We start from the raw sequence: 27893 nt of genomic DNA, 5'->3' as shown, positions 1-27893 counted from the left end.
ATTACTTAGTTCAATCTTATTACATGTTAATGTGGCCTTTCCTATGCAGTTCGTCTTCTTACTGTACCTACTGAAATATAATTTGTACCTTAATTAAAGAACATCCATGCTTTGTCAGGCACCCTTGTGTTATCGGGAGAGTGTAAAGGATGTAAATGTTTCCTTGAGAATAAGAAGCATGTGATGATAGTGATTTTACACACTTGCTACAGGAGTGTGGTCTGTTTTTGGATTCAGTTAGTACGTCCCAGCACATTTGTGAAATAGCCAATTCTGACCTTTCTTCAACCCTTTTTACATCTCCATTACATCACCCTCTGTCTGGTCCATTGTTTTTTCACATTTTTTTTTTCTCATTCTGTGTTAACGTACTCAATATCTGAAGAAATCAGACTTGATTACTGAAACCACTGTGTGTCCAATGAACATAAGTCACTGGTAATACCAACCCTTGGAAATAGCATCCCTACAATGTAAAATGGTGGTAGTAGCATTGTGCTATGAGGGTGCTAATTAGCAGCAGGGGCAGGGTGACAAGTCAGCAGGGTGAATGAATGAAGCCTAATACAGAGAAAGGAAACCTGGTTCAGTAGCTGAGAAAAAAAATACAAAAAAACATAAAACAAAACAGACTTAAACCACAGAATGTCTGAGCTGACACTTAAAGGTGGCAGTTCACAGTGTCTCCCAATCCAATCTTATGAAGCTTGAGAGGAACCCCTTAGGAAGGATGGGACGGGGTTTCAAAGGTTCGAAACCTTATAAACCTTTGGGTGGAACCCAAGTCTACTTGTAGAAGCAGTTTGTCTGCTTCCATCTTCTGTCCTCTACTTTCTCTCATCTTTTATCTCCAAAGGTAGCATAATACTCTTGTCTTTGACAAACTCTTGTCTCTCTTGACTCTTGTCTTTGACAAACAACAGGTTAGGACATACGGCTATATCGGTACAATTTTATTTTATCATTGGCTTCACCTCTAGTTCGGTCTTAAAGCTTATTTTCAACAAGTAGTTAATTGTAATTTGTTAAGAATTTGTTTGTTTGTTGGCCCCGTGATAGCACTGCAACTTTAGCCTGACCCCACTTGCAAAAACAAAATGGTTTTCTGGTCAACGTCAGATTTTTTTTTTTTTTTTTTTAAATCAAAAAAAATCCCAAACAACCAACACGGTACCTGTTTTGGCACAAAAAAGTTCTGTTCTTGGCCTGCCACTTAACTTTAGTACCTTTCCATCTTCACCATGCCTCACAGTGACACAGTCGCATCATGCATTTTAAGAACCGGTATACCGCCCAGCCCTGCTCCAATGGTTGTTCAATGGAAGGACCCAATACCTCAACAGTCACTTGAAGATAAGCTCAGAAGTGCTCTGCAGAGATAGGAGAAGGTGCCAAAAGGATGCCATCTCAGCAGCCCTCCATCAATCAGGCCTTCGTGGCATAGCAGCCAGACGGAAGCCAAAGTGAATAAAAGAAACATGACAGCCCAGTTGGAGTTTTCCAAATTACATTTAAGGGACTCCAAGACAAGGAAAAAGATTTTTTTGAGTCAAAGGAGAAACAATTAACGCAGAACTCTAAGACACCACATTACAGCCCTTCTGTTGCCTTTTGTTCTTTTTCTTATCACAGCGGACCACAAACAACATACTTTGCTCGACTTCCTCTCACTCTCCACTGAGCCACTCCAAAGTACCACTGCTGCCTTTCATTTATCAGTCAGATCTGTGTCCTCTGAGCTGAAGTGCCATGGAGGCGCTCCTCTTGCTGAACACAGGGATCTCTCAGTCTGCACTCCATCTCACAAAATAACTGACAGTTCCTGTCAGTTATAATAGAACAAAATCCTTTTAACATCACTAGTTATCCCGTTTCACAAATTTTTCCACCATTGCCATGGTAACTCTCCTCAACAGGAAGCCCTCTCCCTTACTTCCCCAGGCCTTCATTTTGTTCGCTTGACAGGTAGGATGGTGGCCACCACTAATTACACCACTGTTATACACACTTGCACAGCTGACAGTATTTCCAGTCCCAAATTTTATTTTCGTAAGTTGAGAAACTATGCCCATGTGCTTCTGCTGATCCGTGGTCTTATTTTGTATTCTAAAAAAATCCATCAAATTTTGAAATATCACTTGGATTTTTTTTTTTTTTTTTATCACAAAGCATATTACGACTCAGCGTTATGTCGGCAGTCCAGATAAAAAATCTGTCATTAGGATTTGTCATCTATAAAACATGAATATCTATATCAACTTTTAGTCAAAACTTTGACCTGTTGGTTGTATAATAGCAGAAGTCAAAAGCTCATTAGGATTTATCCTCTGCCAACATGGAAATCTACTAAATTTTAAAGAAATGCATCTCAAGATATTTTTTAGAAAATTCATTCCATGTCAACTTGCTTCACCAGCTGGGCTCCGTGAATGTTTGGAGAAAAAATATTTTCAGTCCATCCAATAGCTTTAAAGATTGTAGCCTGGACAAAAGCATTGGCCACCTGATTCCCAGAACAATGTTACCATCATGATGCAAAATAAAGACAAAGAGCATCCATTCCTGAAAGCAATGCTTCAAATAAGGATCACATTGTTTGCCCTGCATTTACACACTAAAGTCTAACTATTCTGATCTTTAATTCAAGGCATGGGTTTAGAGATCATAAAGAGTTACTATGGTTCATATATGCATACAGTGGCCACTGCACACTGTGCACCCCTGTTGGCATGCTGCACGCTTGCTTGTCATTGGGCGAGCGTAGATAAACTGTGAAGAATTATTGCGTGAGTGCGAGAAGCGTCAATGTGATTTATGGGTTACAATGATGCAATTACAGAAGGTCTGAAAGTGGTTTTGTTTACTTTATTCTGCCGACACTGAAACACAAAATGCTGTAACCCGGCGCCGTCTAAACCTGTAAACATTCACCGAGATGAATCGACCCTTAGAGAATGTCACATAAGTGACTTGGTGTTGCCTTGAAAAACAAATGAATAGTTCATTAAGAGAAATAAATCAGGGAATTTTTAGCTACGTGCAGCTTATCATTGGAAGTCCCTGTGGCGATGGCCTTATTGAGCACCGAGTAGATGTGGGGCTATACACTCCGGTAAACTGAGCACTGAATGCCACTTCTACTTTCTTCCGGAATATATTTTTTCTTATTTTATCTTCAGTGGTATTTTAGTTTTTAGGTCTGTGTTTTCTGGCATCCTAGGGGGGAGAGTGTATTCTGGGTCCCTGAAGTAATAATGATGGCTTGCTCGCTAGTTTCTTTGTTCTGCAACACAATACCATTCTGACAGACCAGGCTAAGACAATGGCTGCAGAGAGAGCAGCTGCTGTTTAAGAGTATGCTTAAGTAGATGCCATTGTGGTTGTTAATTTTGTAAGAAGTTGAATATATAGTCATGAATATGTACAGTTTTTGCCTAAGTAGATCCTATTTTAAAAATTCAAGTTCAATAAATAAAAAAAAAATTCTACTTATCCTTATACAAATATTAGACCAGACCAGACTGAGAGCCTTGGGATGACCTGCTGTCCAGTTTGGAAGACGCACTACCTTGAGCTTTGTCTCAAGCTCTGGACGTTGCAGACGAGGTTTGCCGGGAAACCTCGAACTCTTTAAGGAGCATCATGTTCAGAGAAATAGGAGCAAGGTGTGTCAGGTCCATGCACCTTAGTATTTACCCTGAGACTCCAGATAGACGGTACACCACCGATATCCTAACACTGGATGAAATGGTTGCTTGCACCATTAAAATGCTACAAGAGTGCACCGATAATAAGAAACTGATGTGCAAACATCAACCGCTGGAGCTGGAACTCAGCCTGGACCAAGACACAAGACACACTGAAGAAGACCAAGAAAGAAAAGAAGAAGAAGAAACCTGCTCTGGTATCTCTGACAAGCAGAATTAAGAGCCTCTTCAAAAAGCCACTTCACAAAGCATCACCTCCTGCACCAACAGAGATGCCCGATGCTACAGAGGTCACCCCTGTGGATGTCTTTGTGCCTCTAGACACAACACCGGAAGAAGTATTTGTGAGCAGCATTGCAGAGAACCTGATCTCCTGGGCCCTTAAAAAGTCCAAGAGGACCTGCGCTGCAGATGGCCTAGACACCGTGCACCAGCGGCTGTTCAACAAACTCTGGGCTGAAGTCGAGAGACAAGGTTTTAACATTAACCTGGACAAGCTGAAGGACGTGCACAAGCCCATTTTGAAAGACATCTACAAAAGGCTGCCAAATCAGCTTTGTGGACTTCTATGATCTATCAAGGTCCACAAGGGACACCTTCTCCTCCACTGGTTTCTGCAAGTCAGAGATCAGTGGAGGAGGGGGTTTACCTAAATGTGGGGACACTTCCTGTTCCTGCCTGTCTGTGGGATTACCTTTTCCTCTGCTGGAATCCACTAGACAGAGACCAGTGGAGAAGGGGGACGGATACGAATAGGTCAAGACTAAGCTCATATCATCATCTCGATGGACACCGGTACCTCCTGACAGCTAGAGGGCAAGGGATCGATTCCCCACTGCTGCTGCTGCTTACTTATTTTCACCTGCTACTTGTTACTGCAATAAAAAAAAGAAAAAAGAAAATACTGTTTGTACTTAACTTAACAATAATATAGTAAATATTTCAAACAATAATAAATATGTACACTACATACTAGGACTGCACGATTCTGGAAAAAATGTGAACAGTTTTTGCTTAGAATCGAGATCACAATTCTTTGGAATGATTTTTTTTTTTTACAAAATGTTTATTGCACTGATGAACTTAAACAAAACAAAACAAACTATGAACTAAATTCTTGCTGCTTCTCTCCCTCACTGTTTCCACACACTCAACTGCAGGCGGTTTTCCTGCACTGACGGAATCACATGTTGTATAAATGCTTTACCATAGATAGGTCGAGGGAGGAGTCAGCGGCAGTATTGCCTTTAGGGGCGCTTGAAAAAATCTGTGAAGATGTTGTTGTTTGTTTGTGAGGCCACTCGTGAAATAAAATGCTTAAGAAGCCTTGTGTTTCAAAATGAGATCCCGTGTATGCGTGAATCGAGATTGTGCTTCCGCTAACTCCTCCCTCGACCTCTGGTGGGGCCGTGCCACTGCTAATGTGTTTGTGAGGGGAAAAAAATGGCACAGAAGGGAAAAGTCTCAGATCCACCTGTTTGAGCACATATTCGCTAAAAAGGAAAAAGGGAAGAGACAGAATTTTTGTACTTCTGGGCCCAATACCCAGGCTATGGGGACACATATTACTGTTAGAAAGTGAGTTTCGCATAATACGGGACCTTTCATGACCAATGCAAACATTGGAAATTAACTGTAAAACCAACCAAAGCCTTTCCACCTTTCCCTAGCTTTCCCTAGAGTAAATTTGTGCGATACTTGACTGGTTTTAACGGTTTAGGCTTGCTTTGCCTGTTTAAAGGTCAGTCCAGTCGCCTTTCTGCAAGCAACACAATCACCTGCTAATGCAGCATGGTGAAATGAGGTGAAATGTCATTAAAGCAGACCAAGCTCGACTGAAAAACTTGATGAGTGTATGATTACAAAGGAGGGCATTGTACTCATCTTGAGATTCTTCACTGATACACAGTCGTCGGTTTTTACTGTGGCGATCAATATACCCGCAATCAAAGTGCTCTGCAAATGACCACAGAGCTATCCAAGGAGGTAGGTAAAGAGCAAATGATGTCACAGCTGCATGTTCAAGGTGAAGCACAAAAATATATACTGTGGTTTGCAGTCACATAGAAGTGTTTACAAGAGCTATGTAATATTCCACCTAGAAATAAAAATATCCCTCCCAGCACCCACTCATTCTGTATGAACAGAGTGGATGACTCACCATAAAGGTTCCGCACTGTGAAAACTTTGGCATTTCTTGCAATCTGATGGCTACAGTGGAGCGCTGAGGAAAATGTCCATTTCTCTAAATAGGTTTTATTTGTTCCATAAAATAAGATAATCAACAGCATGCATGTATGTGCAATCACATACTGTGCTCTAACCTAGATTAATAACACAGTATCCACCAAAATATCTTCCAGCCAGTTGACCTGTTGGACCTATTGGTCATGTACACTCTGCATTCAACTTATTCATTAGTACACAGAAAAATTTCTCTTACCACCACAGCTGCCCCCTCAAACAAGCTTACAATAGCCCAACCTTGTGTGTGCGTGTGTGTTCATTTAATGCCTGAAACTCACTCGCTTTGGAGTTTGTATATGGTTCTCGCTGAGGTCTAGGTTGAGTTAGGTTTGAGAAGTTTCCCGATTCGATTTAAAACGCTACGTGACATGACATGAGTTTTCGTTGTAGAGCAGAGTGGACAGTAGTAAAAAGCATTCTGACACAACAGTCATGTGTCGTTCCAAGCCAACTGTAAACTGGTAAACAAGTTTAATGATCAATTCAACATTGATCATTCTGAATGATTAGCTGTATCCGCGGTGGGAAATGAGAATGTGTATTGTCGCCAAGGCGACGCTAACAACAGGTAAGAGTTTGAATCTAATAAATTAATCCGATGAGGTGATTCAGTCTGTTGCTTTCCTGTAAAGCAGAGTGTTATTGACGTGATAGAAGAGAAGAACATCTGTAATTACAGTAAGTAGATTGAGCCTCAAAATGCTTAAAAGTCATCAAATTTCCAAAAGCGTGACCAAAAGTTGGTGAACATTTCACCAAAGAACATTTTATACTTAAGTTTTTAATTTCCGTAAAAAAATAAAGTAATATATATTTTGATCAAAAGCAACATTTTAAATCTCCATTCAGCTCTGCTTTTTTGCAGACCAAAGTGGCTTCCTTTCAGTACCCTTTAAATTTTTATCCTGCCTTTTTACAGGCATCAGACACATCGTTTGAATTAAAAGGATGTGAAAGTACTTCGGTGCTTTATGGTTTCATTTTTGCTTTCTGCTTGCCTCCCATTCTCTATCACTCTCCAAAGCACCGTCTCTCACATGCAGTAACAACTCTAACACCACTGCCATTTATTATTTATTTATTTTTTATTTTTTTTAACGGAAAGTAAAAGGTTCTCAAGTACATGCTCTTCACACACACTGTGAAAAGCATTGTTTTAATTCACAAACCGGTCTCACAGATCAGTGTTCCAGGTCCGGTTGCAGTATCATCACACTTGCCAAAAATGATTTCTACTGCTGCTCTCCTGCTTCTCTTAAGCATTTGTCCTAAACTGAAAAGAGAATGACTACGTTCTACCATATGAATGCCAAATATCAGCTATTATCATTGTTATTCTAAGCAGTCAATGGGTGTATTCACCTTTCTGGAACTGCTATCCACATAAAAGTACTGAGATCCAATGTGAACAGCTATAACAAAATTTCATACGCTCAGTATTTTAGTCAGCATTCGCTGGATAAATTAAACTTGTAATAATTAAATAAAGTAGCCAGCAGCTACTTGGAAAACAATTATTCATATGCAAGGTAGCAGCCTTGTACATGTAGAGCCTGGCATCAACACCCTTGGGGAGAGCATACGTTTAAGTTTAGTGGATAACAAAAGGTTACACCAGACTATGTGGCCATGGATTTTCTTTCCATCATTCGATAACATCGTCCCTTATCGACTCAAATCCAACAACACAAATTGGGGACAATATTCTACTGTGAAAATATTTTCCCAGACCTGGAGCAAGTTTCTGCATAATGGCTTCGCTACATGTCAACCATGTAGCCTGCAAATCTATGTGACTGACAATTTTATTATCAGCCGTCTAGATTAACCAGATTTCTCTCTCTGTACTAGTTAATCTTTGTTCTTCCTTCTCCCACAGTTTGGTCTTCGAGCCAGTAGCTTTGCAAGGACCCCCCATACTAAGCCAAGTATCTGAGCACAGCAAAGTAATTTTGTGTTTATTGATCACCATTTAATATCCAGAGACTATTCGAATTCTGAGGAAAGCTACGAGTTGAGTCGATTCCAGAGGACTCGGCCAATCCTCGGCCCATGAGAACGGTAGCAGAGCTCTGGATGCATCTTTGGGTTTTCCACCAGTATTGTTAGTTTTTGTGATTATAACTTATTGAAGCAACTATTCTCTCCCAGAGCAAAGCAGCTATGTGTTTTAACTAACATTTTTATTTATATATTTTAGCAATTAAAGAATATGATGTATTGCACTGCAAAATTCATTTTTAAGTTTGTCTTTATTGATTGATTGCCAATATTTGTCCAACAAAATGAATTAAAAAAGAAACCATCAAAAATCCATTTTCCTCAGATGGTCTCATTTCCCAAAGAAATTTAAGAATTTATGTCTAAATGTTTTGTCAGCTTTCCAGTTTAAAACAAGTGTAACACGTCCAAGGTTTGAAGTTTACTTACGTCCAGTAAGTTTCTACATATTCCAAGTATTTCTTCAGACACTGGAGTTCCACTGACTTTTCCCACTGGGTTTTCCAATAATTCATACATCACACGAAGCATATCTGAATCCCAAACTAAAAACCAAATATCTATTGAACAAATGAATGTCCAAATAGTCAAAAATAAGCATAAACAGCAACAGTTAGAATTTATTAAAAAAAAAAAAAAAAAAAAGTCTTGGCTACCAAGACTGCATTGTACATTATATTTTAATTGACCTGTTTGTTTGTTTGTTTTTAAGTGCAATTAATGAAAGATCTTTCAATGGTGCTGCTCTGTATAGAAAAGAGCACAGTGTAGAGCCAGTGGTAGTGTGCTGACAATAACAAAAGGCACCACAGGTAGAACATTGTTACTGAAAAACCTTGTATAATGCAATACGAAGAAATCCCTTTGCAACAATGCAATGGTATTAAAGCTTCTGAAGTTTCTTTTCTTTCCCTTTCTATTCTAAGGCTGTCAGACAAATGAGGACTCACAATGAAGTCATTTTTGAGGCTGCATTTTTTTTTTTTTATTTTGTGTCATTATACGAAAACTTATTTTCGTTTTCCTTTTTTGAATTCACCACTACAAACAGTTTCGATAGACAATGATAAAAGTCGGGGAAACGCTGCAGAAATCTCATATTTTATAAGGCGTAAACAGACGCTTTGTTTTTTTCTTGACAAAGATTTTCATCGATGAATTTTCACTCAATAGACTTGACCTACCTTACTTCATGTTTATACAGTCAAATGTCACAATTTACAAATAAGGGGTTACAGTTAAGGGGTTTTATAGTCTATATATATATCACTTTTAGACAAACAGACATTCAATATCAGGCAGTACAGAAGTAGTCACTGATGGGAAGAGCCGCATTATAATAAACAGCATTACTAACAGCATTATTTTTTTTCAGTAATGGGTAATCCAACTAATTACTATTTCCATTGTTACAATGGCGTTACCGTTACTGACAGTTAAATGTGGCGCATTAGAGGCATTTTCTCCTGGAGGCCAAGCGAACCAATGCTTCGTCTCTTTTATCGTCTCTGCAGCTGTCATTAAATAAGAAAACACTCCTTAGAACAGTTTAAGCAATTCTTCTCTGTCACTCAGCGGCTGAAGTTAAATGAAATGGCGACATAGAAGCTGCAACATACTCTTTTCTCTCACCCACCTCCTTAAAAGCAGATAGATGAGAGCATAGGTCTTCAGCAAGGGAGGTACTGCGGGGGGTGGGGGGGGGTCGCAAAATTTTTGGCTGATTAGCCTTTTTTATGTATATATTTTTTAATTTTGCCCCACAACTTTCCCCCACAAATTTTAACTACACGTGATCATGAATCCAACATATTTTAGTAAAGGGATAAATGGAGCTATAAAATGTTATCTTTCTTCCAGCACTTCACTCATTTAGCAATTCAGGAGCTGTCTCAACAGCGCACCGTTTCACACAGAGTGCTGCACTAGCCGAGACCTGTCAATCACGAGGCCGCATATTACACGGCAACTCTGTCAAGTTCAGCGCAATTGGCCGAGAGCCTATTCAGTCCCCAAGTGGAATCCTGACGCACGCTGCAATATTAGCAAAAGAGATGCTAACAGTGCTGCTTGCTCCCATAAGCCAAAATGGATCAGTTTGTTTAATTTTCTTTGGATGTCACTGGTGTGTGTGTGTGTGTGTGTGTGTAGACACACACACACACACACACACACACACACACACACACACACACACACACACCAGTTAGGTATGTTTGAACATGTCCAAATCTCTGAAGTAAAAAAAATAAAAAATAAAAAAATAAATGAATTGAGTTTAATATGCGTGCACACCTTGAAAACCAACCTTCTTTTAAGTAAAAAAAAGCCTGGCAAAACATCAAGAGTAAAAAAGGGTCCCCTACTTAACCTCTCCATCAGTTTGGAGGTCTTTGGTCTGAAAAACGTTGAAGACCCCTGGATCAGAGTCTTACTTGACCTCCTCAAAAAAAACCTAAGTCACACCACTGGTGTGCTATGAAGTGTGAGGTGAAGCAAGTCACTGAAGTCGTCATCAGACGTGGCTCTCACACAAGAGCTGCAAAGGTGGTTTTTAAAGAAAAAAATATATATATACAGTATATACATATATACATACACACACACATTGTGTAATAGTTACTTTCCCTGGTTATTAGTTACTTTTATAGTGGAGCAATTCAGTCACTAACAAACACTGGTAGTAGAACAGTAGAAGTGGAAAGGAAAGGAAATTTTAAAGGAATAGATTGATCCCACTTGACCTCTTCAACACACTGAAGACCTTATAAATACGAAGTATACGAAGAAAAAAACGAAATATGAAGCTAAGTAAGATCAGTCAGCTTATCTGAAGTGGACAACAGGGGAAAAAAAATGCATAAAAATTGATATTGTATCGATCAACATCGAACTTAATTGGTTACCGTGGAATGAATTAGCATGACAGATACAATCATGTACCTCTAAGGATGAATTCTGTTAAACTCGTTGGTGGATTTTCATCAGCATTTCAGTTCACCTAACACTTAAGTTTATATGAAACACCTCCTGATAAACCGAAAGTCATCAAAGCCAATCATTTAAAGCGCATTTGCTAAAACACCGAAGCTCTAAACTCACATATTATCCATAAACAGTTTATTGCTACTATAAAGTTAGATATACTCTAATGAGGCAGATTTATTCATACTATACCTGTTCAACCCTAATTCTAAGCATATTCACATTTTCTTGGTTCAAGAACAGACAGGCAGGTATTACTGAAGACTGAGTCTCCTGGATGGTTTCTGATTAATTTAACCCTCAAACACATGAACCTCTCCGGTCCTTCTGTTGTGATATCTGTGGCCTCTTGTTTTTATTTTATTTATTTATTTATTTTTTTAATCCCACTCTTTTCCTTGGAACACAATTCGTTAGCGTGTCTCTTAGTACGAGACCTCAGAAGAAAGGCCGTCTATTTTTAACGCGCTGTAAAAAGGGATCAGATGATCGGTGTCACAAGATGGAGGCCCCCGCACTGTCAAGTCCATTTTCACATCTCAGCCCCGCGATTTATCAAATTACAGCCTGGTTCCTGAAGGCTGCCAGAGGAGATTACAAGTACACGGAGGAAGAGAGGTGGTTTTAAAACGAACCCCCCTATGCCTTAACCTCCAATCAATGAAGCATCCTCTACTCGCTCCCGTGCGACTCGAGCACTCAAGCTTTTCTCTCAGTCCACCCGTCTTTTTCCGCGGCCGTCTACTTCTTAAAGAGCTCCGCGCGGCGCTCGAGACGGCCGCGTTTGTGTGCTCAGATTTGTCTGAGGGTCCGCGCCTGCACGTGCGCGTGGATGAGTTTCCTTGTGATTGTGTTTTGGTGAGGTGAGATGTTATGTGGGAGAAGCTCTGGCAGCTCCATTATCTGGGTGGTGTCAGCTTGTCTGCCTGTGCATGCTTCCTTTCTTCAGGCCCCCTTTCCCATTCAAACATTTATTTGCTGCCCTGACATACCCTGTCAAGCGTCTTCTGCCTCTCTGTCAGAGAGCTGGGGCTTACTGTACTGATAACTCAGCAGCTTCGAGGCTGCCTGCACTATGATGTGACCCCTATTCTAATGACATTGTTGCAGCATTTTCAAGTGTATTTCGAGTTAGTATTCTTCGCGAGAACTTTGTGAGGAATCTTTCTGTTTGAAAATGAAGTTGGTATTTATTTACGTGGGAGTAATATTGCATTGAGTTCACTTAATGGAGCTAATATTATTTTTATATGCGAGAAGCTATGATATGAATTCAATAGGTGCTAGCTTACTGTCTGGGCGCTCGCCGACTTCCACAGTGACTCAGCTTTTGATTAAGTCAGTAATTGAGGGCAGAGTGTAAATAGATTACCGATTCAATTAACCCTCCTACAGTCGGCGGTTCAGATCACTGCCAGACATTTAGCCCCTCCAGTGAAAGCCTCACCAATCTGTGGATATCCATATAACACAAATGGATGGCCAAAATGAAGCTTCTGCGGCAGATTAGGGAAACTGTTTCTGGAGCGCGTGGCAGCTCAATTAAAAGTGGTAAATGTGGAAATGATTCGGGGGTGCCATTTTGCCAACCGCAAGGAACAAAGCAGTAGGGAAATGTCATTTATTTGTGCAGCAATGGGAGCACAATTAAGCAACTGGAGGGAGCGGAACGACCTGCTGTGAAGCTTGGAAAAAGAATCGGGAGATAGTTGCCACGGGTGGCGTTTAGACAGAACACAGGCGACAGTTAACACCTTTCACTTCAAACTGCTATTACGCATGAATGAAAAGTTCAGAGTTCCAATTCCTTGATAACAATTTCGGTGAAAAAAACTAATTAATTTAGTGACAATGATTTTTTTATTTTTTTTAATCATGGTTGAGATATTTCACTTTGGCAGGCAGAAAGAGTGAAATATCTCAACCATTCTTGGATGGATTGTTGTAACAAATTCTTAGATTATAAACTACGCTCCATGCCCTCAACTTGTCCCTCTAACCAGTGGTTTTCAAACTAAGGGTTGGGAACGTCATGTGCGAACAAACACAGGTTGGATGAGTTGTATTTGATTAAAACTTGGATAATTTATTATTAGTTGCTTCCCCTGTCATTGGTAATGATTCTAAATTGATATAATTGGGGTGTGGGGTCAAGACCATATTTTGTTCAAGGCCATGCCAAAGAGGGTTTGCCAGAAAAAGTTTGATAAACACTTCTCTACATGAATAACACGCCCAGCCAGTCAACACTGACAAGATCGATAATAAAATTCATAGGATCATTCATTGGATCATAAATATTTTATACAGATATTCATGATCCCGTAGGTATAACTCTAACCAGGGTTCCTACACATATGAAATTTCAAAATTTCATACTTTTTCCAGACCCTACTATCCAGACTTCTCTGTAACAAAAAAAAAGAAGAAAATAAATAAATAAAAATCTAATTTATGGCATTTGAGTAAACTGTTGCGTATCATGTACAACAATTATGGAATCATTTGTTTTCATTCATCTGGATACATATGCTGATATGTCACTATGTCACCAAATAATTTCCAGAAGATTATAGCTACGCTAGGCAGTGTAGCTCATACAATACTTTTTTTTTTTATATTGCAAGTTGCACATGACTCATCCATCTATGATCATCGATGTAGCCTATTGAGTGCTCTCACACGAACATTTTAGCTCTGCTGCCAAGCGCCTTAAAAACCAGATCAATCCATTTATTTATTTTTTTAGAGTTAGAAATTTTTTCCTAGTTTTCATTTTGCATACTTTTCCAGGCCTGAAAATGTATAAAATCTAATTCCATAGTTTCCATACTTGTGTAGGAACCCTGTCTAATAGCTGTGGAGATCTACTAGTTAAATGCCTTGTTTCCTCTCCACTTTCAGCCTCAGCTTGACTTTATGTTAAATATTACTCATCAAGTACTGCATTGCTAACGTGCACATTAAATATCAGTATTATCGTAGTGAGCGTGTGTCAGCATTTAGCTGCAAACATCGCCAGGCAGCTCTGTCAAATATTAAGTGCAAACATTTTCTATTATTTATGTCTAAAGTGGTATATGTGCACATTTCAACCCAGATGAAAGTCAGACATGCTTCCATATCCACTTTCAAACCCTCACTTCCAACCTTTTCAAGATTAAATTAAAGATAATAATGGTAATGAGAAAAAGAAGAAGAAAAGAATTATTATTAAGGCTCTTGATTCTCCATCCCGTCTCCACCTTGTAGTACGTCAAAGGATTTCTTGATCCAGAAAACAATCTCTCACTTCTTTCTTTTTCCTCTCCCGCTGCCTTCCCACTTTTTTTTTTTTTTTTTTTTTCCTTAATTCAATTCCTGCTACCTCCCTCTGTCTCCCTCCTGGCCTCAAAAGAAATCTGCTTCAAACCATCTGTCTCCCAGTGCAACACATGCCTCCTCTAGTCACCAGAGAGAAGGAACGGAGCATGTGGGGACACAACTGAGCCATTACAGGAGCACATTTTTTTTTCCATTCGTCCTTTCCCTCCTTCCTCTCGTCCGTCCAGACGTCAAAGCTCCGCAACTCAGGCACTGTCAGCGCGAGGGTGCGGTGTGGGACAGAGAGGAGGGAATCAAAACAATGCAACCGAAGTAGTACGAAGAAGATGAAACACGATGAAGTCGACTAAAATCGGTCACGTAACTTACTGCCAACCACAGAACTTGACAGGTCACACTTCAACACCTCACGTCTCCTCCAGTAGTGTTGGTGTATACCACTGTATCCGTGTGGTCATTCATTTCTTATTTCAGCAGAGTCTGAAGTCTCTCACCACAGCTCCTCTGCTTAGCTGGGGTAGCTCGGCACTCCAGACGAGCTGGTTGGAGATCTCAGCAGGACATCCGGAGGCTGCGGTGGAGGATGTAGCCTCCGTGATTCGGACCATGAGACCTGCATGCATGAATACAGTATCTACAGAGACATGGGAGGGGGTGTACGTTTGCTTCCAGCGTGTGATTGTTCTCGGGTAGGGCTTCTTACTGTTATCCACATAAAACTTATAATACTCTACTGGACAGAGACCAGTTTTAAAATCTAGTCTTTTTTCCTTCAGACTGATGAAAAAGAAAATAATAAAATAATAAAGAAAAGTATGTATGACACAGTGGTATTTTTTGGTGGGTGCTTCCTATTTGCCGCAGTATCCGAACATTTTTCAAACTCATTATCATATATCATAACATCAGTGTATGAAGACGGCCGAACCCCCTATGGCGCCACCCGTAGGATGATCCAGCAACTTCTGACTCACTCCTGGCTATTTCAAAAACAGTCAAAGAGGTAAAGACAAAACCATGTGTGATATTTTGGTATATAGCTCAAGTTAAAGTGCGAAAAGTTGCCTGTTTTTGAATCATGACTCAAAGTATGTAGCGACAGTATATCTCCTGTAGAAATATCACTGCGTTTATGGGTTACACTGTTGTCAATAGTCACAAAGGCGAGAGTCAAAGTTGAATCATTCCTACAAAAAGGTCACTGCGATTATGTTTATGTTTAAGGTATAAATTTAAAAATTTAAAAAGTAAATGGGAGCATTTAAAACAAGGAGAAAGCTGACTGGAGGAGTGAGATGCCAAAGGGAACCTTTACCATGACATTTTCACACTGCAGCAGAAATTTTATTCATCTCCATAATAATATCTGCAGCCTATTCAAGTACAAGTTGTAAGCATGAGAGTATTTTCCATCACCAAGCCAGAAATAAAGCATGAAGGCCAGGCCTGTGCAATAATTTATTTCCTTGATGGCGATATTTAATAATTACTTAAGGAAACAAAATCATTAGATTTCCTGCCAAGATATACGGTATAATAACTTCTCCCTTCTTTTAATTTCCTTCTCCAGTTCCATCCTGTCACTGGTGTTTTTGTCTTGTATGGTCAAAGCTAATCAGAGTGCGGTAGAGTCAGAGAAACATGTTGCTTCTATCGCACTGGCGCAAAAACAAAAACACTGCCAAAAGGACTTTGTCGACTTACAAAAAAACAAGGAAAAGCCGATGATGGGAAAACACTGCGAGCCGACAGATAAATACATGGTCGTGCCAGTTGGTAAGAAGTTGGCGTGTTCACTGTGCGACAAGCTTTCTGTGAAATAGAATTACGTTACGACTGAAGAAAATTTTCAGAGGAACTAAAATTGACTACATTGCTCTGGGAAAAAAAAAAAGCTTAGATGAAATAATTCTCTCAAAGGTTCCTTCATTCTTTAAGGAAAAAAGGTGGAAATAAGACCTGGATAAAACCAACTGTGAGAGACAATGAGTTTGCTAGTGTAAGCAAGATTACCTTTAAAAAAAGAAAAAAAAAAGAAAAAAAAAAGCCCATAATAAGAAGAAGAGTAATTTCATAACTGTAATGCCGCCACTCCTATGTTCCAGTAGGAAAATTCCCAAGTGAAAAGCTATCCGAGCACAACTGATCGTCCAAATGGTTTTGTATAGTCAAGGCAGTGGTTTTACTTTCACGGGACGGCTGCTAACCAGACTGATTCACATACATAATACGAGTCTTTTCAGGACAGAGATTCTGATGAGATATTTGCTCTGGTGAAAAAGAAGTACGCCTGGAACTGGATGAAGTCACAGAAGTCCAATTGGAAAGTGTGAGAAAGTTTGAAGGCAGGCCTGTATATGCCCACGTACTCCCAAGAAAGGCTCTAACAGGGCAAATTAATTGCAAACAACTGTGTGGGTGTGTCGCTAGGTTTTAATAAGTGTTGGAAATATAATATGAGACTGAAAAGAAATCTAATTTGTCATATTCCACCAAGACAACATTGTGTCAGAGGTATGCTGCCTAATTAATGTTACAGAAAACTTTAATTGGGATCGTAACTCATTGGGAGAAATACATATTGGCCGCTGTGCAAAACATTTGAAGTTATGTCGCACAGGTTGCTATAAATCATGGCACACAGCATTAAGGTGACAGTGCTATATCGGCATGCTCGACCAAAGACCTTTTAACAGTCACAACACCAGTCCAGTATTAAAATCAAGTGAATTGTATTTACAAGTCCCACACATATATACAATGCACAAAGTACAATGGACCTTCTCCAAAGTGACATCCTGACAAACTTCTATTATAATAATAAATAATATAATTCTATAACAAGCTGGTAGGTGCCGAGTGTTGACCAGGGAGTCCGACTCTTCTTCCCTCTGCTAATAAAGTAAACATAAAGTAACAACAGTAACAAGTAAACGACAAAAGGAACACAATCTGACAGTGTCAATTCGCCAACTGCAGATACTTGCCATTAAACTATAATAAACTGCATAACACGATCTGGAAAAGTGATGTTCAGTACATTACTATGGCCAAATTTAAATATGTACTGACACAAGACAACTAACCAAACTTACTTGCTTAATTTATTTATTTGCACATTGAAGACAGAACATGTTAAAATGGTATAGAAATGGTTTGTTGTTGTTCAGGAGAGAGTGAAGCCTATAAAGGCTTATGAAATATCTATGTATCTACAAATGTAAAGTAAAATTAAACTACAAATACGATAGAAAGAAAAAGAGAAAAACAAAAAAATATAAAGGTACAAACTGTTGTCCACAAATTTGAAAGGAAATTAAAATAAATGGAGGTACCTTGTGTGCAAAATCAGAAGCACAAAATTAATTTTATATAAAACAATATTAAATGCAATATATAGCTGTTAGCAGGTGATTTAAAAAGCTACAAGTCTTGGCTGGAAAGTAACATTTTCATTGTTTTTTAAGCGATGACAGTGAAGACAGAGATGAAGATTAACTGTTTCATAACAAAGTGGCAGTTTCAATGGAAACCACCCAGCTGACTTCATTATATATGGGAACTGATCGCTAGAGGCGCAACAACTTAATTAATTAGCAGAAATGTCAAACTTAACATGAGCTATAGCTAGACGTTAGTATAATGGATAATTGGTACCGTAAGTGTAGCACCTGCAAAAAAAAGCAAGTAAGCTCACATGAAGCAGGACTATTAGCATCACACGCGATGAATGAATAAATCACCTCAAAAACACACAACACCAAATTAGATTGTTCCGTAAAGCAGCAACACTCTCTCAGACAAGCCTGCTTACACCATTATAAATTAAACTGGCCTACCACTGGTGCCACAACAAATTAATTTGGAGGTGGGGATATAGTACCGCTTATTGTTCTGTTACAAACACGCGTATCCCAAAAAGCTCCACAAACAATTAACCGTTGACAAGTTAACAACTACTAATTTACTACTTTGAGTTTCTTTTAAAAAGCTAGACAGTGACACTTTAGTCCCAATGTCGATATACGATGTAGGACGTTGCCACAGTTTCCCCCGTACCTGTAATCACTTCCTTGAAAGGAAGAGATTCAGAACGTCTGAGTCATTTGCCGTTGCGACCATGCATAGTGAAGACAAATACAAGTGTTTTCCACAGGCTTGTTTCTCGAGAACTGTTGCCTCTCATACACCTAATCACTCTAGTGTCACAGATTGAGAACACTGGACAGAGTGTGTAAAGCAATTTCACAATCCAGAGGCACAAATTTACGCTTTGGGTATTTGGCTGACATTTCGGCCCTCGCTGATCAACTTGGACAGAACTAGCTGTTGCCGGTTTCATATGAAACCGCAGTGTGAAATCCATGGCTGGTGCTGGCGTGTTATGAAACTCACATCATCCTTTGGATTCTGGAGCCAGTGTGCGTACATCTCAAAGATACGGTACATTACAACAGATCTACGCAAAGACTTGAGCGCGAGCTGTAATTAAAAACTGGCATTTTTTTTGTATCCACAACCAATAGATCTCAATATGTAAAACTCTTCTTTTTAGCAAAAGAAAAAGTCAACAATGCCCACTGAAACAGACAGAGCAGTTCCGTGAATTAAGTCAGCATGATTTTTGACACTCATCATAAAGACAAGCTGCCGCCACTTGCCACGTTTCATTGTGAATCCCAGAGGACTAAAAAACATGCTGGCAGATCAAGTAAGCCTGTTAACTTCCAGACTGTTTCACAAGAAAAGTCATGTATACCCTTGGCACAATTTCTCTGTCTAAAACAAAGAGGACAGCTGAATGGGGAAAAAAAGCAAATGCAACAGACCTGGGGCCTCATTTATCAACCGTGCATAGGCACAGATGTGTGCATAAAGAGAGCATAAGCACATTCAAACGCAAAGTATGGAATTTATCAATCTGTGCTTGTGCTTAGAAAAGTGTGTAAATTTACGCACATCTAGTGGTAGAACAGTGAAACTACACATAGAACCCATTAAAGTCGCAGTGTTCAGCAGGATCTCTAACTTCACACGTTACTACATATTGTCGGTCTTTTCTAATAATAAAAATGCTCTGTCAGTAATTTAACATTTTGAATAATTGGTGCGACAAGCTATAAAAGAAAAGTTGAAGTACCATTGCTTGTCTTGTGCTATTGGAGGATTTTGAGAACCGTGCGCTCGGAAGGCAGCGAGTTTTCAATGAGCGTTCCGATTTTTTTGCCGTGATTTAAAACTCTCGTTAGAGCGACAGACAAACTGCACCAAAGCCATCCCAGTGCACATCCAGCTCCTGTCCACCCTGGGATGTTCGGCCACCTGAACATTTCAGCGAGAGTTTGGAGACATGTAGCCGACACTAATTTCGGCAGTGTTGAACGAAATAATTTCTCTGGCCTTGGTTTACATCCAGTTCCCAGGTTAAACGATTTCAGGCCATTGCTGGATTCCCAAACATAATTTGGAGCCATAGATTGACCCGCATCGCAATGAAACTGAAACTGAACTAAAAAATTAATTCAGTTACGTTAATGGGAAAGGGTTTCATTCAATCAATACACAAATCATATGTGATGCAACTACGTCTCTACTAAGCGTTGCTGTAGTTGCTGTAGTGTAAACCTCAAAAACTCTTTCAAACAAGAGAGAGGTACCTTCGCCATTGGACGAGGACAGATATTTGCTTGCCTATGTCTTTTGTTGTTGCATCTGCTTGACTTTGGCAGTGCAGGCTAAGTCGATGACTTGAATTTTGATGAAGTGTGTCAGTGCAGTTTGGTTTAGCCACTAGCTGGACTCAATCTTATTTAAGATGCCATCACCTCCAATGATGCAGTTGCATAGTTGAACTAAACTACACTTGACTGACTTTGACCTTGATTGAACTGTTGCAGTTCAAACTACAAAAAAAAGTCCAATAAAGTCCATAAAAAGGATACTTTAAGGAATCCCAAAACAATACACTGGCTGATTTGTTTAACAAGTCAATCAACAGAGCAAATGAACTCTACAGGATGAGACACGTGCAGATAGAGAATGTCATATTCATTGCTTACAATTACGCTAACGTTCAGTCCAAATTTCCCTCTCCCCACAAAAGGTTTGAAAGGGGAAATTGGTTTGAAGTTGGCCCTTTGGGAGTCGATTATGTCGGGGCAAAAGCCGGCCAGCCAATCAGATAATTTGGACGGGCTTTATAGGTGATGAACAGTAGCAGCGGTGTAGCCACACAAGTCCGTCGAGTTCAATTTGTTGGACTCATCCAAATGGATAAGTATGTCAGCATAATCATACTCAGATAAGAATCGAATCTGGCTTGTTTGTGACAGACTTTAAGAAGGACTGCTACTGCCACCACTTCTGTTTGGCTGAGCAGCAGATGTCTGAGTACTGCGCTCCCATTTTATTTTAATGCTGCTCTCAAATGAGGGACCGAAGAGATGTCGGCGGTCAGTGATTCAACCTGTGGTGGGAGAGGAAAGAGAGAGACGAGAGACGCTAAAAAAAAAAAAAAGGTAAAAGAGCAAATGAATGTCATAGCGTCACCATTTGCAGCCAGATAAATATGAAACAATGAAGAATAAAAGAAATGAGAAATTTAGCAACTGTAGAAGCCTAAGGCAAGCATTGCAGACAACTTAGCCAGCCCGTACATATTAGAGACTCATGAATAAATGATCCTCAGATCTCCAATTTGACATCAAAAAGATACACACCGAGCTCACGATCAAAGGCCCTCCATCTCTGCCAGTGAGTTGTCACTGCAAAGGTAATAACTTTCTATTTCTCTTCCTACCTATCCTCTTCCTCCCCTCTCAGCCCCTTTCTCTGTTTCTCCGGTTTCATTTTTCATGCAACACAATGTAATTACATCTCGTTGCCACTGTATCCAGGGCAGCGACGTTTGATACCGACACACCCAACCCACAGACGTCCTGTGGGTGTCAAGACATCAGACGGCTGTGGAAGTCAACCACCTGCTGGGTGCGCCCCCGCACGCCGCAGCTTGATCAGCAAAACAAATCCTGCGTGATTGCAGACATGCAGTAATGGTGACAATCAAAGCCCTACATCTCAAAACTAGACTTCTTCCCCGTGATTTAAAAGCTGCCGCGGACAGCGCGCACATCCGTTCTGGTGACAAGTGCACTGATGCAGACACTGCCAGATGGAAGCCTGAGATGAACATGTGGGCTTTTAAATAAACTCTTGTGTATCCGTTTTTTTTGTTGTTTTTGTTGTTTTACAATTTTCAATTTTCCAGCCTTGTTACACACATGGATTGGTATGATTTAATCAATGAGTGATTAATAAAGAAAAAAGAAAAAATGTGTTTTGTGTGTTTTCATTGTGTTTTTGTAACATCTTGGAAGGTGATTACATTTTAACCACTCCTTAGCTTAATGGAGCTCTAAATACAGCTTTCTCAATGCGGTCCTTGTCACAGTTTACATGCAATGGAAAAAATTAAACATGTCCTCCACGTCCTCCACGTCCTCCTCCTCCTCCTCCTCCTCCTCCTCCACACTAGGTGGCGATATGCGTCTTTCCAGCAGGTTAATACGACGCCCTTTCGGGTTGGCCTATTACATAATACAATAAACAACTGGAGGCATTCATGTTGTTTCAAACAACAACAAGATGAACAATCGTACAGCTTTTTTAGTCTTGTACGTAAGGCGCACTTCTAAACGCTCTGTTTACCTTCTTCTTCTTCTACGATGAATAGAAGGCGGTCACTATATTTCATCCACATGGAGCTTGAGATTCTAATGTGCTCCTATAGTGTTTTAAGAAAAAAAGGAAACCAATGCAATAAGAGTATAATCATTCATTTCTACATTATTTACCTGCAATCCTGCGGAACCCCTCTCACTGGTTTGTGGCCAAGGAAAGACACAAATATGCCCGAGAGAGGTTTCAAAGCCTTGGTGGTGTGCTCAGCATCACCGATATTAGAAAACAGCCATTGGCAAAGAGACGAAGTGCATTGTATTAGTATCTGTTCGGATGTGAGAGCATGGCCACGCTTGGTGACATTGGTGACGGTGGCACGGATGCGGTTGTGAATGTAAATGTTAGACCACGAGTCCAATAGTGATCTGCCGACATATATTTAATTCAGGACAAACTAAGCCCACCCCTTCATCAACCAGATCCTCCACAGTCGGACATGCCATGTGGGATGACAGATGTTGACTGTGCGTTACAGCTGGGCGGTATACCGGTTCATACCAGATACCGGTATTTTCCTTTCATTATGATATGAATTTTTAATATACTGGCATACCAGCGTATTTCTTTTTTTTTTCCCCAGGGTGACCAGATGCAGCCCCGTCCTAGGGGAAAAGTGAGGACAATTCTAAGGGCCCACAGCCCATTAGAGTCCACACACAGGCCCCAAGTAGCATATATGACTATTTTCTACACAGACATAACTATTATATATTCATACTAATTAATCTGAGCTAAAACAAAGCCACATAGTATTTTAATATTAATAATTTCAATAAACCCCTTGGCCCCTTCTTAAAAATGGTTTGGTCCATGGTTCATTTTTCATCAAGTGAATCAAGTGAACGAGCAAAATTCGGCAGGCAGAGAGGCAGATCAATTAAGATGATGCCGCAAAAAACACAAATCATCAGAAAAGACTTGAGAGGGAGGCATTCAAGTTCTATTCAGTAAATATGAGCATCAGGCGATGGTCAATCGCTTTGTCATGATGTGTTCAATGTAGCCGTGCAAACCTAAATACAACAAAAGTTGAATAAAGTAAATCGACAATTTAGAATTCTGGACAGTTTACACTGGGATGGTTTTAATATTTTTTTTATTTAAACCATATTTTTCCCGGTTTCTTCATTTCTTGATAACATTATTATTATTTTTTTTTAATTTACTGGATTTTCCACATCAGCAAGTAGTGCTAACACGGGGCCATGTAAACCTGTTTTAGTAATAGTGGGGGATTATTCTACAATATTTACTCATCATCACAGTAAAATAGTCCATCCTTAATCTACTGCATTAATTCCTCTCTCAACCAGTAGAAAATGTTGTGAACATGTGATTATGCACGAAAGAAATACATAAATATTTGGTCATACTGTGTTTTAGTTTTTTAGATTATAATGTAGACGATGGCGAGGCGCCACTACAACTCGCTTTTATGAATGAATAGAGGAACAGGCTGGCACAAGAAAACCTGCTGGCGACCAGGTTAGGTTCACAAACTCAGCTACCATTGTAACCAACTGCAAGTTGGAGTTAGCCCGCTCTCTCTGGGTTGATTAACATTCCTTTCTAAAAGGGAAAATCCAGAGCTGCTCTTGTGACGTCTTTGAGCGCACAGTCATTCCCCGACCAGCCAGTCATGGAGTCGCTCCGTTAGCTCTCCCCAGCAAAGCAGTCATAGAGCATGCCTACATGTGTTGTCTAGTTTAACTCTGATTAAGGAGTATACATACCAGTAAAAATTCATTTCCAGTCGCATTATCTGGGAGTATTAGTTTGATAAGGAGAACTCTGATATTAGTCGGATAAACGCTTTTACATGCTCTTAAGTTGTCCAGTTACAGTCGGATTAAGGCAATAGTTATTTTGTTTCCACATGCATGTAAACATACTGACTCACTCAGTTTACATTCACAGCTTAATCGAGCTATGCTCAAAATTCAACTTTTGGAATGCGTCCTTACAGCTCTGTGAAACTCCAAAGGTTGTTTGTTGCCTTAGTTATTGACCATATGTGTTGATCACAAGTTGCTTTATGGCTTTTAATGAAATTTTTTTTATTCCTCTTCAAACCAAATAACTTTGATCACATCTGTTGTTGCCCTGGTGAAAAAGAAAAGGCTTTCTTTTATGGAGAAATGTAGGAAATCAAAGGATGCTTTCAAAATACCGATATGAAGGCCTTTCAGAGATATGCACAGCAGGGAATTTCAGTATGGACAACCCATACTTAGTCATCTTTGGTATATACACTCACTTGCCAGTTCATTAGGGACACGATTGAAAAATAACGTATTCTGATCTAAACAATCTTCTCTTTAAGCTGCAGGAAGGTTATGATACTCTGTATTTGTGCAACATAACGGATACGTTTCTATTACAGTTTAACAGCATAACAAACAACAGCCTCCCAAAAGATCATAGTGTTGAATTACATTTACAACTTTTCTTACTTTTAACAGAAACTGAACATTATAACGGTCAAGAAGGGGGATTCAGGGCAAAACTGCGATATTAGAATGCATTGGTTTTCTGTACTTAATGAACTGGCCAGTGAGAGTGCATCTCGACAGGTCAGGGAACACCTTGAGATTTCTAATGAGGAGATAGAATGCGTTGCTAGGGAGATGGACTTCTGTAATGCCATCCTTAAGACTGTATCCACCGCGATCCAAGCTGGGACATGGATGCATGCGTCACTGTTGCCTGCAGAAAGGTTTGCGGACGTTTAAGCAATAAGGATCTTGTGTTTGTACATCTTACTGTATAGCTTTAAACAAACAAAAGTATTCAGAGAGCTAAGATAAAGTAGTTAAATTCAGATGCATTCGAGGCACGGGCACTATGAAGGATGCTGCTGTGGCTAGCGTAGGCAGAGCATTTGGTTGAAGAGCCTCAAAGGAGCTGCTACCTGTAAAAACATCCACTCAGAGGTCAGAGCTCAGAGATCAGATCCCATGTGTAGCACTGCTCGCTATATCGCTAGGGTCACCAAGGTGTGAATGATTAAGTGGCAGCCTAAGGTCACAACATGATGTTCTGTCTGATTTCTTGAGCAAATGGATACTGCTAGACTCTGTTGTTATTGAGAGGCTGTATAATCCAAACGGAATAAAACTAAGGAGTGGGCAGAAGTTATCACATATCTCACAGATAGACGTTCTATATCATTCACTGTGTGGTGCTACTGACAGGGTGTCCCATTACGTTCAAATCTCATTTGGATGATAAATCCATACGTATTGTACACGTATCAGTATAAACAGCATTATTGATCTACCCACTCTCAAAATGATGCTAAACAAGCAGTCAACATCACATTTAATTCCTTTCACTCCCCCACAGAAAATATTCAGCATGAATTCAACTGATAGCCTTGAGACGACTGCTGCGGTAAAGAGGGTGCTGAATTAGTACTATCTAAATAGAATCACCTTTTCTTCTTGGCCTGGATAAGACCGGTTTAACACTGTGACACAATTAAGCGTGGCCTCTGGCAGAATATGAAAGAAAGTTAGAGACAGAGACAAAGCATAAGAAAAAAAAAACTCATAAACATCACCATTTAGGCCTCCTGGTTAGCAGCGAAAATATTTCTCGTTTTCTCCGATTGTGTGGCAAAAATTACTCATTTCAGTCGGTCATGGAACAGATGTTTCACATATTACGTGAAAGCACAGTTACTTTGACTCGAGTGAAACCACACACTCAGGACAACAGTGAAAATCAAATGTGTTCAGTGGCAAAACTTTCCCAGCTGCACCAGCAAGATCATAACTACAAGCTCCATTTGAAGGAAACATTTATTACAGGGCTCAACGCGAGCTCTCGCCAACTATAGTCCTTCACTAAATACTCGCTGCCCACTCACCTGCAAGACATCTCAGATGACAAGGGGAAAAAAATGAATAACCTCATAAAGCTTGGTTTATAGGCACGCGTCTCTTCTACCGGGTCGAAAAGCATTGTTCACGTGTCACGGCCGCAGGACAAGCACAGGAAGTGCTCCCTTGTTCAGCCAACTCCACACCATCTACTCAGATTTCTTCTCTACGTTATGTGCTGCGGTGATTTCAGTGAAAGGACCTGTTGATCCGCATTTATTAATTTTAACTGTGATATTAGATATTCAGGACTGCCATTATTATGCGAAACGAATGGAAACTTGGCTGAATAGTCGTCACCTTGCGTATACAAACCTAATCGGTTATTAATGCTTTCACAGGAGTAGATCCACATGGCGTCCACTGGTTGCAGTAGCATAAACTAGGCTTAATACCAAAAAAATACAATTTTAAAGAGTTTTTTTTTTTTTTTTTTTTCATTTCCCACAAAACAAATATTACAGGGAACAATTTGCTAGCCTTGCAGTCCCAATCAATGAAATATGTCCTATCGTAACTAGAGGGGGACCTGCAGAGGTTGTGTAGTATGATCAATGTAAGTTACTGTTTGTCCGTTACAGGTTTTACAAGGTTTGTGGTCGTCCCTGAAACATAGGCCCATCCATGCCTGTCCTGATGGTTTGCCATTGAAAGTAATAAACCTTCAATACTTGGTTTTACAATAATATGTCACACACTCAAGACTTTCGCATGAGCCATTTTAAACTAAATAGGCCATCCAGTTTTAAATCACTTGTGCTTCTTGCTGTATTAGCCAAACAATCCAAATGTTTCCAATGCCAAATTAAACCTTGCTAGCAGCAAAAAAAAAAAAAAAAAAAAAAGCTAAAATATCAACTTGTAGACACAACACATCACTAAACAAATATCCGTGGTGAACCTGGAGCAATAGCAGACAGTGCTTATTTACTAACGTGTGAACAGAGACCAAACATCAACACAGATGTAAGCAAACAAAACAAATAGCCTCCTCCTTACCTCGGTGAAGTGAGTTAGCTGTGGTTCCTGACGTCTTAGCAAAGAGCGACTTCGGTTGAAAGTTTGACCAACTGCTGATTTATTAAGCTCCACAACAAAAATGTAACGAGACCAACGTGAATCCTCCAAAAAACGCGACGTGAAACTTTAAAAGTTAGCTTCTAGCGCTAGCGTTACATGCTACAGGTGACCAGCGCTAATAATCTTCCCTCGGCGTCTAAGGCCCTTTAGCTTTCAAGGTGAGAACCCAAGGCCAACAATGAGGAAAAGTATGGAAGACTATAAGGGCCAACCAACCAAAAAAGAGAGAGGGTTTAATTGCAACATGCACTTCGAGAAAAAAGTCGAAATGTCGAGAAAAAAAGTCGAAATACAGCCTAATATCGAGAACAAAACCTACCTCCCAAAAAGACTATTCTCTTAAATAAAATAAGTTTGCTTATGCTAGTGTAGTCTATCATTAAAAAAAAAAAAAAAAAGCAAACAAAGCATACAAATCATCCATCAAAAATCTGCAGCGCCCAACAAAAAAAAAATAATTTTGTTTCAGAACTGCATTAAACAAATTACAAAAACTGCCAGAATCAGAATCATATTTACTGAACTTGAGTACAATACACATAAGTCAGGATGAAATCATCCCAAACCAGCAAAAAGTTTGTTCAACTGTACATATTATACGCAAAGAACAGCATTCACTACTTCCCAATCTGGCAACACTGGTTTGAATGAGCATTCAGACCTGCTCAGGAAGGAGTCACTACCTTTATTTTAGCAGTTCTCAAGTTCATAAGTGATAATTTATTCATTTTCCTAAAAAATGAAACTAATGCAAAGCGGAATGAACTGAATGTGGTGTTCAAACAACAACCTTGTATACAGACAATGGGACGGACAAATTAATTAGCCCTGATTAAATGAGGGAAAGAAATCACTAACAGCGCTGCACATAATCCTCCTTCATGACTCTTATAATGTTCAGTTCATGTTGAAACTGCCTCAGAAA

General features: G+C 39.7%; 1 long non-coding RNA gene across 2 annotated transcripts in view; it reads right to left on the bottom strand.

Moving 5' to 3' along the window:
- The window catches only part of LOC124997106, a 115694-nt gene extending 88573 nt beyond the window's left edge, over window positions 1–27121 (bottom strand). For both annotated transcript variants that reach the window (XR_007110920.1, XR_007110921.1), the window contains exon 1: window positions 26888–27121. This is a non-coding gene — a long non-coding RNA (uncharacterized LOC124997106). The remainder of the gene's footprint in view (window positions 1–26887) is intronic.
- Between the last annotated feature and the right edge of the window lie 772 nt (window positions 27122–27893).

Source organism: Mugil cephalus, chromosome 19, assembly GCF_022458985.1.
Source record: "Mugil cephalus isolate CIBA_MC_2020 chromosome 19, CIBA_Mcephalus_1.1, whole genome shotgun sequence".
NCBI classification, from domain to species: Eukaryota; Metazoa; Chordata; class Actinopteri; order Mugiliformes; family Mugilidae; genus Mugil; species Mugil cephalus.
Note: the sequence above shows the minus strand (reverse complement) of the source record. Positions and strands in the feature narration are given on the sequence as shown.